At 38.3% G+C, this 15,151-nt stretch overlaps 1 protein-coding gene across 1 annotated transcript in view; it reads right to left on the minus strand.

Moving 5' to 3' along the window:
• Positions 1–15,151, minus strand: part of CTNNA2 (catenin alpha 2) — a 363,424-nt gene that overhangs the window by 219,899 nt on the left and 128,374 nt on the right. The window lies entirely within an intron of this gene.

Below are 15,151 nucleotides of genomic sequence, written 5' to 3' on the forward strand. Positions count from 1 at the left end.
AATTAACAAGTTCTGTTGATGCTGAGCAGATGTAAAAAACAAAAAAGGACCTGGATTGTGTTCGAGTTACATGAAATAAAACATTTTGTTATACCTGGCTCCTGTGCCTGACTGTTGTGTCCATCCCCCGTGCTGGCCTTGGCTTTGCCACCTCACGGCAGCTCTGAAAAGCTGAGTTCTGTCAAGCTGCAAAAAGCAAATGCCAACTGTATTGTGACAAATGTCCCAAGATGGATAAATCAAGGTCTGCAGAAAAAGAATTCTGTTCCATTCCGAGCCTTGATGGTGAAAATGGTTGGAGGATTAATCAATGAGAACTCCTCCTGTTTTTCAGAGGTACACAAGCACTGAGGCAGACTGAGCCCTTCCTCAGTCAGAGCCCACCCTGCCTTAAAAAGTAATAATAAATCCATTTATGTCACTCCTTCTAGAAGGACCCAGCTTCTATCCAAAAGGAACAATCAATTTATGGTCTAGACATACTATTTTAAAATTACCTTTCCTCTGGGAAGATGCATGTTGGTAAGAGCAAAAGGAACTCCTATTTTTCCAGCATAATATTAGCACTCTGGTTCTTTTCTTTCCCCACCAGAACATACATTTGTTAAATACAATCATTATTCTTTAGCTCTCTGGATATATGATATCTAATAATATTTTCTAAGTAAATGTAAACAATCTCTTAATTCAGCATAACTGCACAATATCCTATAATTTATTAATGCTGGTAATTTTATAGTCCACCAATTTTTATAATGACCCCATGAAAGCTGTTCTATTAATTTAAAAAACATAACTGTTTTAAAGGAAATCTCACCGATATTATGAATTCTGTGTAATGCTAATATAATACTGATGTTATCTGTTTACATCTATCATGTAACTCATGATTAATCTCAGCATCCATGGAATTCCATACAGGAAAGCTTGCATGCACTCATGTTTTTATTTCCCTTATGTTTCCATTGCTATTATACACTTTTGAGTGTTCTTTCTTGTTCTTAATTGTGATGGTTCCATGGTTTATTCACTTCAGGTTTCTTGTTGGTGGTGTTTTTTTGTTGTTGTTGTTGTTTCTGTTTTTAATAATTCCTTTTCAAAAATTCCTTGAATTTTAGCATTATGTGTTTAGAAGACAATTTCCATTTAGAGATTTAGCTTGTGGTCTTCGAGTAATTCTTTCATGCCTGTTTGTAAATATAAACTCTGTGGTGAATCAAGTCTATGACTCATCTAATTAATAAGCATCAAGTGTCTTATGAAGAACTTAATTCAAAACACAGTTTTTCAGCCTGACCTCCTGTACCAGCAACGTCTGCAGGAATGTTAACAAGAGGCAGCTGGGGGTTTCTAGAAAGAAGACTGACAAAGGGAAGAGTGGAAGAGGAATTGTAAACCACAAACACAAATCTAGAAATCTTCCCTTCAAAAAAAAAAAAATAAATTCAATACCGGATAGTCCGGTATTCTTTTCTTTTAGGAAATGATGGATGCTCTGCTGAGTACTTTTGGTCATTACAGCTTTGAAGGAGTGACATAAAATGTGATTACACATATTCAGTTTTGCCTTCTGTGCTACAGATACCTATCCTCTTTCTGCTCTTCATGATTCCTGAAGTACCATGTGCTTGTATGGTGCACCACAATCAGCTCTGGGTCATACCTAGTGATTGCTTCTATGGAAAAAAGATTAAAATGAAACATTAACACGTTCATTTGCGTATGAAAAATCTGCAGATAGAGTAAGGGTTGGTTTAATTTCATTTAAATATAACCATTTGGAAATGGGACATCCAGCCTTGGCAGTTATCCAGGCTGTCTTTACATGGGAGAGAAGGCAGCTTCCTTAGAGGATACAGTCCCAGGCAAATATTCTGGATTAGGACATAGTTCTGCTGAACACAAAACCAGATTTGACCCTTGCATTTGAGACAACTGGAATTTGGAGTCAGATTGTACTCTCCATGATTTTCCTAAGACTATAAGACATGGCAAAGGAAGAATCCTCAGAGATTGGTCTCATGAATTCCTTCACCACAGGACCATTCCCTGGACATCCATATGACTCAAATGCTTTCATTTTCAGATGATGCATCCATCACACACGAGAAACTCAATTCAGTTACCAAAAAATGCCATTTTAGTGGAAACCACAATTGATCCACATGGGTATTTCACAGAACATCACTGATCTGCCCAGGGAAATTTAATTTCCAGAGCCATCTACTCACAGATCATGGAGTATTGAGTATTTTAATTGTCTGGAGCTGGTAGCACCCCACATTTTGGATTTGTTGAGACTGGATAGAAAATGTAAAAGAAAAGTTCCAGCTCCCTAAATGATAACCAAATATGTAGAAAGATTAGAAAAGTTTGGGAAAAAAAAAAAAAAAAAAAAAAAAAAAAGGAAATGGATATGAGGGGTTTTTTTTCAATGTTAAGACTATGCCTACATATCCCTCATCAAGAACTGTAGAAAAACGGGATTTTGTATCCTTTCCTTTCTCACAGAATCCCATCCACTCCTGTTCTTTGTTCCCTGACCCTATCTGTGCCTGCTATAAAAACCTGGTTTGAAGAAATCCTTCCTGTCTTTACACCAAATCTTTCTAAATATGATAGAAGTCTTCCTTGTTCACTGACTAAAGTGTTCCCAAATTGTCTTTTACAGCACTACTTTTTATATGTAAAAAAAGTAAGTTATGGTACTTTTAAAAGTAAGTTTTAAAAAGAAAAAAGTGTTACTTATTTAAGAAAGTCCATTATTCCATTTGAGGAGCAAAATAGCATTCTCATTGTAAGCAATAAAAAAAGCACCATGACTCAGCAGATGCATAGTAGGAATTACAGCTGAGTTTTTCAAGTTGCAGAAGAAAATGTTAAAAAACTGTTGATTTTGATTATAATAACTCAAAGATTTCCATCCCTTTAGATGTGACCATAAAGTTGGACAGGTTATTAAAAAACACAAAGAAAAACAAAGTTCAAGTGGGTGATTTGCTGAAATGAAGCAGAGGTAGGCTTGGCTCAATAGAAAAAAAAAAAAAAGATTCCATCAGTCCTTGCAGTTCTGCAATATGCTCTTGGATACTTAAAATTATATGACACATATATTCTGATCCTGACAAATTAAGAGATCCTTTCTGGAGAGTAAAGGCAGGCCTGAAGAAAGAACATCAGAAATAATGTTACATGACTTTGTTTTCTGCATTGCTGGAGGAAAAAGCCCCCATCAAACTGAGCCTTCACAGCATCTGTACAAACACACTCTGCCCTGCAGCTACAGAAGGCAAGAGCTACTTTACCTCCCCTTTTATTTCAATTTTCTAGCTTTATTCTGCCTTTTTTTTCCCCCTGTTCTTCTTTTCTACAAGCTCAGCCTCCTGCTGAGAGATGTAACAGCATTTCCTTTGTGTTTTATTTTATCATCTCCTTCTGTGACTTCACAAACCCAGCTACTACTGGTGTTTTCCTGAGTCAGCCAATCCTGCTGAGCTGAGATGGAGCAAGTGCTCCTCCTCCACATCTCCTCTCGTTTTACACCATTTCATCCACTGCCTCACTTCCCTGTGAGTGAAATGGTCCATCAGTACTTGCTGAATACAGCAACCATCTCAGGAATGGCTGAAGTCTCCTTCTAAAGAGAATATACATGCAACAATTTATTTTAGCAAAATATACTTCGGGAGGAAGTGCCCCAGCTTTCTTGGCAATGAGTAAACAGCAATAATAATAAACAAAAAAGAGCAGAATTGAAAATGTGGGACTTAAAATGGCCCAAGACAAAATCTGAGCAGCTTGAGGTCAATGAAGTTGGCAATTTAGGCATTGCAAGAAAAAAAAAAAATTGAAAAAGACAAAATCGTGGTGTTGTAATTAAGACTCTCCACTGATGAACAGACGTCTTGCTGGACTTGGGGTATGGCACCAGACTTCTGGAACAAAGATAGTGCTGCTCAATTAAACTGCTTTTCTATCTGATAGGGCTACTTGAGTAGCAAAAAAGTTATTAAATGGGACCATCAGCAAAAAGTCTTCTTTACTGCAGCCCAGCTCCTCCTAATTAGACTGATAAAACCCCTTTACTCAGGGGTTGCTTAGAGCATGGGTTCTTTGGAGCAAAATTCATTCTTTAGGATCTTGTGATATCTACTGCAATGAGCCTCCAGAGCACTTCTGAGAATGCCAACTAACGTCCCTATTTTCATCACATTCTAATTTGCTTAGTTATTTTTTAATCTACAATTTTGCCCTAATACAATTAATTTTCTTCAATTCTTGCACATTTTCCAAATGCTGTTGTATCTTTTTGAAACTGCTACAGCCTTTTAGAGGGTGGCTGCATGGTGGCAATATCCAAAAAACAATGCAAGTGAAATATTTTGTTTGCCTTGAAGAGAAAATGAATGGATAAGCTCATCATTATTTAAAAAGAAAGTGCATCTTAGGAGGCACATGTAGATATTCTTCTGCTGCTGTTTTACACCTAAGAAGAAGAAAAGAGAGAGGGAAAGGCACAAAAACAGGGGGAAGGAAAAAAAGACAATAACAAAGAGAAAGAGAAAGTTAAATGAAATAAATACCAAAGAGATGACTGAAAGTGGAAGGAAAACATGTGAATCTCCAAACATCACTTAGAAAAGAAATATAACTTTCACTCACTTTTTGCTAGACTACCCTTGCTCAGTTTCTTTTTACCTCTCCTGTGGAAAAAACCTCAAGCTTTTCTTGTTTTGGAAAGTATGTCATCACAACTTAATATCTCCACCTTGGTTTTGCATGATGTTGACTTTAATTTTTCCCCCAAGTCCTCTTGAGACTTGTCAGAAGATATGAGGAAACAGTATAAATCCCTTTATTAAGGTCATTTACCAACCCTCCTGATAATGATTTTGCCAACTGTTTTCTTAATAACCCTAACACTTTTATAATTTCCACTGGTACTCTGAAATTTATCCAAGAGTTAGCAGCCATCAAGATGTCCTCAAGCTAACCTGTTTATACTTGGCCAAACTCTAAGTTTCAGAAAATCATTATTTGAGTCCTTTGCTGCAAGAGCTTGCCAGAAGCATGCTGCTAAAACCTTTTAGATTTATCACAAGGATTGTAATTTTCTACTGACTTGATTTGATTAGACTTTGCTTTTCAAAATACTTACTGGTGGCCCAAAACTAAACAAATTGGAAACAGAAACATATTTCTAACAGACAAGTAGTGTCTCATGCCAGCCAGGGATGCTCTAAGGATTGTATGGAACTGGAATCCTACTTCAGAAAATAGAAAAATACAAAACCAAAAAACCTAATTTGGATATTAAGAGAATGTTTTTGAACAAATATCACATTTGTCATCATGTAGAAATTTTGAAATGGCAGGATTTTTTAGGAAAATCAAGCTATAACTCAATTATTAAATATTTTTAGTGTCCATGAGGTATCTGGAGAACTCTCATGTTGAGCAAATGCTGGAAAAGTGAGCAGGGATCTCTGACATATAACCCAAATTTAGCCAAAATGTTGGATATCAATACTGCCTATGGGAAAAGGTTGTACAGGGAAAATTCCAATCAGCTTGGGTTGTCCTCTTGTCAGAGAGCTTGGCCACACTGCAGGGCCAAGGGGAGACATCCTGAGTCATGTCAGAGGTAACTCAGCACACACATGGAAATTCCAGAGCAGCTCTCAGGGGTGAAGGACACCAGTCTGAGCACCAAGAAAAGGCTGCACACCTTGACAGTGCCACATAAAGAAAATTTAGGCAAATTATTTAGCATCAAAACTGAAGAGAGGAAACAAAAGCTCACCCAGAAGGGTTCTTGTATTTTTCCTTTCGTGCTGCCTATTCCTGTTTCCAACTATAGCCTTTCAATTCATGTAATTAATGAAATAAGGAGCCTAAAGAAGGAAAATCATTCATTATATAACAGGGATTTATCTTGGAACATAAGTCACTGATCAGTGGTTATAATCAAAGGCTGAAATAATTTTAATTAAAAGACAAGTTATGCTTATGGCACCCTTTATCTTTGGCCATTCACTTCAGAGTTTTCTAGGTCTGGTTTTTGGGGTCCTCTCTGTTCCACTCCCTCCATTTCATTTTTCATCACATCCATTTGTCACAACCAAATCTGTGTGTCTCAACTTCGGTAGTGCAGAGGAGTGAACTAAAAAACCTCCAGAGATCTTTCTAGCTTATATTTTATAATTACTGAATTAATTAATATCATTTAACATGACCATGCTAAAAATAATGGCACTGCTTTAAATTCAAGCAGAACTATTTAATTTAAAACTAAATATTTTGGGTTTATTCTGTTTAATGTGTTTTTTCAGCTTAAGCAGGCAGCTTTCAAAACAAACAAAAAAAAAACTTGAATGAAATATCAGACACTCTGGATAACTGAGAAAACTGCTATTGAACTACTAAACTCCCATAAACTATAAAAAAAAAATATTATTTTAGGTCAAAGGCAAAGACCTGATGTGTAAAATACAGCATTTAAAGAGAAAATAGCACACTATATATTTGCATTCATTTATCTGAGGAGGCTGTACTAGCTCCATAGGTGCATCTTTTCTGTTAGGAAAAGAATTCAAAATATAACAAAACCTTCCCAAAAAAAAGCCAACATTTCAATTCAAAAATTCAAAAATGCGACGAAACCCTCCCAAAAAAAGCCAGATTCTGCTCAGCACATACACAGAGAAGAGATGGATGATTTATACACCAGAAACCAAAATCAGTGAAAGGAGTTTGCACCAAGCAAGTTAAGCTTTACAAACTCCTGGTTAGGCAATTCTTCCTCCTGCAAGGTACAATTTTTCATCACCGCATCTTTTTTCATGTCCTTCCTCCCACATAATAAATCAGGAATATTTTCTGGTATTTTCCAAGGACAACAGATGCAATATTTACGCTGCATTTTAATAATGCTGAAAGGTACCTTAAGCAGTAAATATTCAGCTTTGCTGCCAGACATTTAATTTTCCTATTTTTAATACCTATTTTTGCACCTTATTATATACATATTTTTAAAGAAGCTATAATTTCCTCACATACACACACTGATATTTACATCCATCTATGTTTAAATATCTGTTGAAAGATAACAACCCAACTTTGAAATATTTCTCTCACAATATTTTATCAAGTGTCTGTATTTTATTTATATTAATATATATTAAAGGATCTTAAATTTTGGCATGCTATCATCCCTTGTGTAAATCTTATGTGTGGAAAACTTTTCATACAGTCCCTCAGTTTGATCTCAGCTGTGAATTTTCAGGGACTGTCACCCCTCAGTGCAGTTGATTATGCAAAATGAAACAAAAAATTACACGTTTCAAATGATGCTTTTCAGATGCAGCTTCGAGTCAGTTCTCACCAAAACTAAGAGAGGTCACTTGTGAAATCCTTGAGCCCCATTACCCTGTAAAAACTGTTATTTTTCCTTAGCAACTGGAAAACCTTTTCTTTTTCCTCCCTAAACCAAAGCTAGTGATCTTTCAAAACTCTGGAATGCTTGAATGGTTTGAATTCCACGGACGGATTACACTTCCTATCAATTCACAAAGTGCTGAACAACTGCTGAGACTCAGGAATATTGAAGAATCCTATGGAAAAGGTCTTTTCCTAAAGATGAAGGACACTATAACTTCATAATAAAGCTGGGTTAGGTGAAACATGAAAACACAGGGCTGTTGTGAGAATATTTAGCAATAAATTTTGTAAGAATAGTCAAGAGTTTCTAGTGATTACAGTAAAGAGGGTTACGCAGTAAAACCTGCAAGATTCTTGGGGATAAAAAGGAATAAAATGGGGGGGAAGGCATGACAATTTCTATGATATTTGTGTTTCCAGGGAAGGGTCTGGAAGCTGAGGGAGCTCAAAGGGGCTCAGGCTGGAGAAAAGGAGGCTCAGGGTGGACCTTGTGGCTCTGCACAGCTCCTGACAGGAGGGGACAGCCGGGGGGGTCGGGCTGTGCTCCAGGGAACAGGGACAGTAGGAGAGGGAACGGCCTCAGGCTGGGCCAGGGGAGGGTCAGAGTGGATATTGGGAAAATTTCTTCACTCAAGGATGACCACGCATTGGCACAGCTGCCCAGGGCAGTGGTGGAGTCCCCATCCCTGGCGGAATTTAAAAGCCATGTGGATGTGGCAGCGGGGGACACGGTCAGTGCTGGCCTTGGCACCAATCAGGCTCAATGATCTTAAAGATCTTTTCCAACTTCCATCATTCTGTGGTTCTAAGAAAAGTTTAAAACCATTAATAAATGTTGTGATGACCACAACAAATGGCACCCATTAAGACAACAACAAATTCATCTTTTGTTTTCTGTTTTAAAAGCATCCTCTTATTTTTAATACCGAAGTGCCTTTGTAAAATACTTCCTAGGAAGTTCTACTCATTGCAGTAGCTGCCCTTCAGCCGCAGAGTTTTGAAAGAAAAGAAAAGTTAAAAGCAAGAATTAAGCACAAGAGGTATTTGCTTAAAGCAAAGATAAAGTATTCTTGGCAAAAGAGGGGGAGCTAAAAGCTGATTTCTTCTTGCTTTCCCCAAAAGAAAGCACAAAATGTTAATTCTGCAAAGCATTACTGAATGTGTAATTCACAGTCTGAATGTGACCCTGTGAATGAGAAAGTCGTTCAGAGCTGTGGTTTTTTTTCTTAAATAGGGCTACAGATTTTATATCTGTTTCAACCTGAAGTTGTGAGTGCAGTGGAAATCCCATTTGGGTTGAAAAATATTGGAAGCAGCATCTTTTAATGGACAAGTAATTAGACATGGTAAAATAACTTGGGATATATTGCTGTAGACTTCTATGACTTTGAGGAAAATAACAGAGAGTTATTTTTGCTTATTTTCCCTATCTGCAAAATTCAAAAGTGATACTTTTTTATCCTTTGTCATGTATTTTGACATCTCTAGATAAAAGGCAAAAAGACAGATAAGTAATATTAAATTCTTTATTTGTGATGAATGCAATTATCTTCATCCATATACTTTTTATAGCCTTTTAAAAAAATTGACTAGTTACATGGAGTTTCAAAATCCACCTTTTATTATGCCAAGTGATATTCTTTTAGAAAAAGAAAGCATAGAAGATCATCACACTTGACAGATCCAAAGGATAATTTAACCTATCACAAATAGGTGCCTTAAGTAATTCATGACTTTTTTTCCTCTGTGTGTCTCTCCATTGACTGACTATAGAAGGATGATTATCTTAAATTATGTGCAAAACTTTTCCACAGCTGCAACATCCCTATAAACACAGTAAAACAGGATCTGGGATGTAAACTCAAGTTTTGGAGTTGTGAATTATGGAACTGTAGTGTTTGCATGTAAGCTGGAAGCTGAACACATTACAAGCCAGATGAATGAATCTTATCTACATGAGCACAACTATTAATGCGATGGCAGGGACAGGTGAATTTTGGTGCTACAAAAACATATTTTTAACTGGAGGGGTAGAAAAGCATGCTGGAGATTACAAGGTAGAGCCTCTGTGTATTTTTTGCCAAAATTTTATTTTAGCTATGGGTTATTTCTCTTAATTGTCTGATGAATTTAGTGATCATTGAGCCACTGTTCAAGGGATTTCTGTGGAATCAACATGACAACCACCTTATTATCAGGGAAGAAAAGCCAGATTGATGTAATTATTTATAAATTCAGATTACACCGTCTTAAAAATTCCCATTGCTTTACGTTTTTAATTAAGTTTGAAAAACTTCAACAGAAACACATTTTTCTCTTTTTACATATAGCATTAGGACTGGCATCCAGCACATTCCAGGGCCTAAAGGGGCTCCAGGAGAGCTGGAAAGGAACTTTGGAGAAGAGATGGAGTGACAGGACAAGGGGAATGGCTTCAAGCTGCCAGAGGGTAAGGATAGATGGGATATTGGAAGGAATTATTTCCTGTGAGGCTGGGGAGGGATGAGCAGAAGTTGCTCAGAGAAGCTGTGGCTGCCCCTGGATCCCTGGCAGTGTCCAAGGCCAGGCTGGATAAAGTTCTGAACGACCTGGGGAATGGTTTTCAAGGGCTCTTCTGACCCAAATCATTCTGATTCTGTGACTTCCCTTTAACACTTTGAAGTCTGAATTAATCCAGCTCTACATAGGTCAGTACTCATAGGAAGTTCCTCACTATTTAGCCCCAACTCACTTCAGAAAAAACAAAATAACAAAGTGTTCAAGTATGTAAAACCTACACACTAATATGTGCATATAGGTTCCTTTAGAAATAAACCACCCTGTTCCCGTCAGTTATAAATATACATAATTGCCCAAACTTAGTTATCTCCCCTTTGGAGCTGAAAAGCTGATATAAATAGTTTTCTCCATACACTTCAGCTACTCAAAATAAGAAAGACATTTTAATATTGCAAAAGTAGCTAAAGCCAATATTTGTTCTGCAGCAAGAGCGTGTGTTGTTTTCTTCTCTACAATATTTTGAGCTGTTATAGAGACATTTCTATATTAAACCTAATGGATATCAAATTAATTCAGCATTTATATTCTGATCATATTTTCTATCTTATATCTGAAAGGATGCATTCAGCTGATAATAACAGGCTACAGGAAACAATACTGATTATTTGGAATTAGAATGGCTAAGTCAAAGCTATTTTATGCTGGAAGGAGCCTATCAATGCCTTAATTTGCCAGGTGCAGCCAAGTCATCGACACAAGGACCAAGGAGGTGACAAGTCAAGGTTAAGTGCAGCAGGATTGGGTGTTTGGTGATGGTCCTGACTTCCTCATCTTTTGCCTAGAAGAGCATCTGGAAAAGCCAAGTTTCTTCCTCTACTTTTTATTATACCAAACCCAAGAGAGTAACAGGAATAATCCCTTCTCACAGCTGTGGGATAACTCAGCATCATACACAGAGACAATCAATAAATTGTAAGGGGACACAACCAGGGCTAATTGCTGAAATCACACGGGAAATGTAATAAATGCCACATACCAGCATTGCAGGTATCTCTTTATGTGCATGTAAAGAATGACGTGCAACATGAATTAATTGGCAATGTGAGCTTGTAGCTCAGAAAGCCCCCATGTGCCCCAGGCTGATCCCCCAGCGTGGGCAGCAGGGGAGGGGGATTCTGCCTCTCTTGCCCCACTCAGGTGAGACCCCATCTGCAGAGCCACCCCAGGCCTGGGGCCAACAGCAGGAGGAGCTGGAGATGCTGGAGAGAGCCCAGAGCTGGCCGCAGAGCTGCTCCAAGGACCTGGAGCCAGGCTGGGAGAGCTGGGGGTGCTCACATGGAGAAGAGAAGGCTCCAGGGAGAGCTCAGAGCCCCTTCCAGGGCCTAAAGGGGCTTCAGGAGAGCTGGAGAGGGACTGGGGACAAGGGATGGAGGGACAGGACACAGGGAATGGCTCCCACTGCCAGAAGGCAGGGATGGATGGGGTATTGCGAATGAATTGTTCCCTGTGAGGGTGGGCAGGCCCTGGCACAGGGTGCCCAGAGCAGCTGTGGCTGCCCCTGGATCCCTGTCCAAGGCCTGGCTGGATGGGGCTTGGAGCACCCTGGGACAGTGGGAGGGATTCCTGCCCACAGCAGGTGCGGAACACAATGAGCTTTAAAGTCTCTTTCAACCCAAACCATTTTGATTCTCTGCATAAGCAGAAATAATGTTTCTCTGTTATTTCAGGTGTGGTCTAACAAGGCTGAGCTCAGTGCAATACCCACCCCTCAGCATCCTGGTTCCTTCCCCCTTGGACACAGCCATAGATTTATGGCTGCAAGAGCAGCACTGATGTTTCATCCTTCCTTGGGCCCAGCAGCACTTAATGCATAGGCAAATGCTGCTGCTGCTGCCAGCAATACCCAAATAAAGGAAATTTATGAGCCCTTGTTCTTCATCTCCATCACCAACATCATCAGAAAGGTGATGTGTAGAGATACACATTTGTTAGAGCCTGGAAGGTTTATTTTCACAAGGAAGGACAGATGTAGCTGCACTACTCACTGTGTTTAGCAATTTTACCCAAAACACATAATAATGACAATTGCCAAGGGAAATGATCCCCACACTGGGATCTTTCTGTGGCCTTACACAGCAATCAGTAATTGGCACAATCTCATTTTCAAGTCAGAAAGAGGTTTTGACATCACTTGCCCTGGCAACCATTATCTGTCCATTAGATGGGAACAACAGAAAAGCTGAATCACAGAACTATCAAACCCACCCCGTGCTACTGAAGAGTCACAGCTTTGTACTTCGACAGCTTTTTCATGTATTTTAATTGCTTGGCAGTCCCCATTATCTGTATTTGACCAATTATCTGTACTTGATTGCACCACTGCCTATTTTCATATTTGTAATATACTGCTGGACATTTTTCAACAGGTAAAAAACCTATTTATCTGCATAAATCAAAATACTAATAACCAGAAATGTTACATTATTATAACAAGACAATTTAAAACTATGCTTCATACATCAACCGCCTTGGAAATTTCCATGGCTTTTTTGTTCTCTACAGAATAAATTTTCACAATTCTTTCCCATAAAATAAAAGAGGATTTGAAAGTTTCCACTTGAGAAATAGTAATGTTCTCCTATTGCTTTTGGGTTTTTCCCCACCATAAAAGATTTGTAGTCTTCTCCAGTGATGAAGGTCGTGGATGGTTTTATCATGCAGACAAGCAAATAACCAGAATTTGGCCAAGCAGCCCAAAGTAATTTTTCAAGTTCTGCAGCTGTCTGCCACAGAGAGGTGATGGAGCCTGGAGACTTCACTTTAATTAATCTCTCTTTCCCCTCATCTCCTCTCCTTTCAAAGTGGGTAAAAAATTGACCTCATCCACAACTGTAGAGATTGTTTTGAAATTTTAGTAAAAATTCACTAATAATTGTCTCAAATCTACCCAAATGTGCACCAAATACTCTGTACTCAGCTAAGAAAAAAAAACAAACCAAAACAAAAAACATCCACCCAAAATGTAAAACACAGTAACTTTACCTTTGCAGTTGCTCTTGCTCCACAAGAGAAATCTCTTACCCAATAAAAGATCATACATGCATGTCTGTAAATAAATACCTGCGTAGCAGTGAAAGTCAGGAATAATACAGTATTTTGTATTGGAACCTACATCTGGTCTAGCAAACCATCTCCCCGGGCTCATTTCAATCACCTGATTATGATCTTTAACACACCTGCTTTACTTTAGGATTAATAATGTTTACAACTTCCCTCTGAGGCTCATCCAAGAACAGCAAATAGCCCACAGTGCCCATGGGCTGGGCTGGCTCCAGGTGCAAGCAATGATCCTTTACCACAATGACACTTTTCTAGGTCAAAATAAAACAAAGTCATGTGCAATTCAGCCCTGTGCTAACCAAGTGAAACACCTCAAACTGCTCCCAGCTCCTCCCCACCAGCCAACAAGAGCCAACTTTCAGTTATTGCCTACCACTGTGGCTGAATCCAGACAAGCATCTTAAAGCAACAACAAAAAATCTATGCAGTTAAACTTTAACAGAATTAATTTTCCAGTGAGTTATACAGCCTAAAACTCATGGGTAGATTTTTTAGCTCAGGAAATTAGAAGTGATTCTTTTTTTTTTTTCTTTCTGTTTGTGCCATCCTGCTGGGCAGGAAACCATCACCTTTCTGGAAGCTCCAGCCTAGGGGACAGCATTGATTTCCCAGCCTGGATCTGCAGGGAGAACAGCACCCCTGTCACTCACTCCTGGGACAGAAGTAAAGCTCCTCACTGCAGGAGATGGGTTTTTATTGCTCAAACTACAGGAGAAAGAACCAAGCACAGAAAATAACACAAATGCCTATGTTCCATTAAAAATAAAGCTGATTAAATAATATATAAAGATGTAGATAAACACAAAGAGAAATAAAGCTATAGATACAGGAATATGAGGAAGCAGATCCAGAGATGACTGTCAAGGAAATTAAGCATTAATAATGCAATGCCTGTCTTACAGACAAAAGTATTTTTATTCTGAAAAAGGATTAGAGGAAGGATCAATAGTTCATAGCAGCTGTTTGGCGTGTCACTAAATATGCATTACTGAAAGACACTTCACTACAGTGGCAGTGAAATGGAAGAAGAAGCTGCTGAGACGAAGAAAATGTAGGGATTTCAACAGCTGGACCTTTTAAAAACAAATGATATTTTGAATTAGATTTTAGAAGTATAATTTACACGAAAAAATAGCTATCCATGAGGGCATTGGTTTCAAAATTCTCAAATATAACATATCCAAAAACAATTATCATTTGAAAAACAAAAACAAAAACAAAAAAAAAAAAAACAAAAACAAAAAAAACAAACAAAAAAAAAGGCAAAGTGAACTAGCCCACCTCATTTTCAACAAGGAGCCACAATTGCCAAAAGTAGAAGAAACTGGTTTGAAAAAAAAATTAATATGCTTATGCCATGCTGTAGACAGTAAAGAAAATTCAGTTTACAAATCTGAGAAAAAAAAGAGAATCTGAATCTGGATGGAGCAAATCACAACCACTGGAATGATGTCCTGACATCTCCCAGAGGCTCCTTCACCTTCCCTACCATCAATTCATTTTTTTTTTCTTTTATTTTTAAAAAAAGTCTTACTGGAAAAGAAAAGAAAGCAGGAGATGATTGCAGCTGACTCCAGGTGTAAGCCAGGCTGTGAATCTGCTGGAGCTGAGCTTGTCACTGTCCCCTGGGCTGGTTTTCTGCGTGACCTTTCTCCTGCATCCAGGATTTCAATGGCATTGCTGTGCATCAGACAGAACTACTGCTCTTCCCTTTGGCACACAAACCCTTCATGCCAAGGCCAAACCCAGACTCCAGGCTGACTTTACTGAAATAAATACCTTATTCTACCTGGGTATCAAGTGTTTACATTATGTTGGCAATTTAGACACTGGAGTGTGGGAGTAAAAGGACTAAACTCCTGTCTCAGTTTTCCCCTGAAGTTGTATAAATTATGATGAAGCTGTTTTTTCAAACCACTTTCCTGTGTGTCTTATACACCATAACACAAACTCATTCAAAAAGAGATTATTCTTGTTTTTCTTAATTTGAACTTCTAAATGAAGTCCTCCTGCAGTTAACTCTATTTAAATTATTTTTCTAATGCACCATAGGATTCATCTATGTGAGAACACTGTTTCAATTTAACCATTC

This window comes from Onychostruthus taczanowskii, unplaced genomic scaffold (genome assembly GCF_017590055.1).
Source record: "Onychostruthus taczanowskii isolate IOZ18803 unplaced genomic scaffold, ASM1759005v1 scaffold2, whole genome shotgun sequence".
Classification (NCBI taxonomy): domain Eukaryota; kingdom Metazoa; phylum Chordata; class Aves; order Passeriformes; family Passeridae; genus Onychostruthus; species Onychostruthus taczanowskii.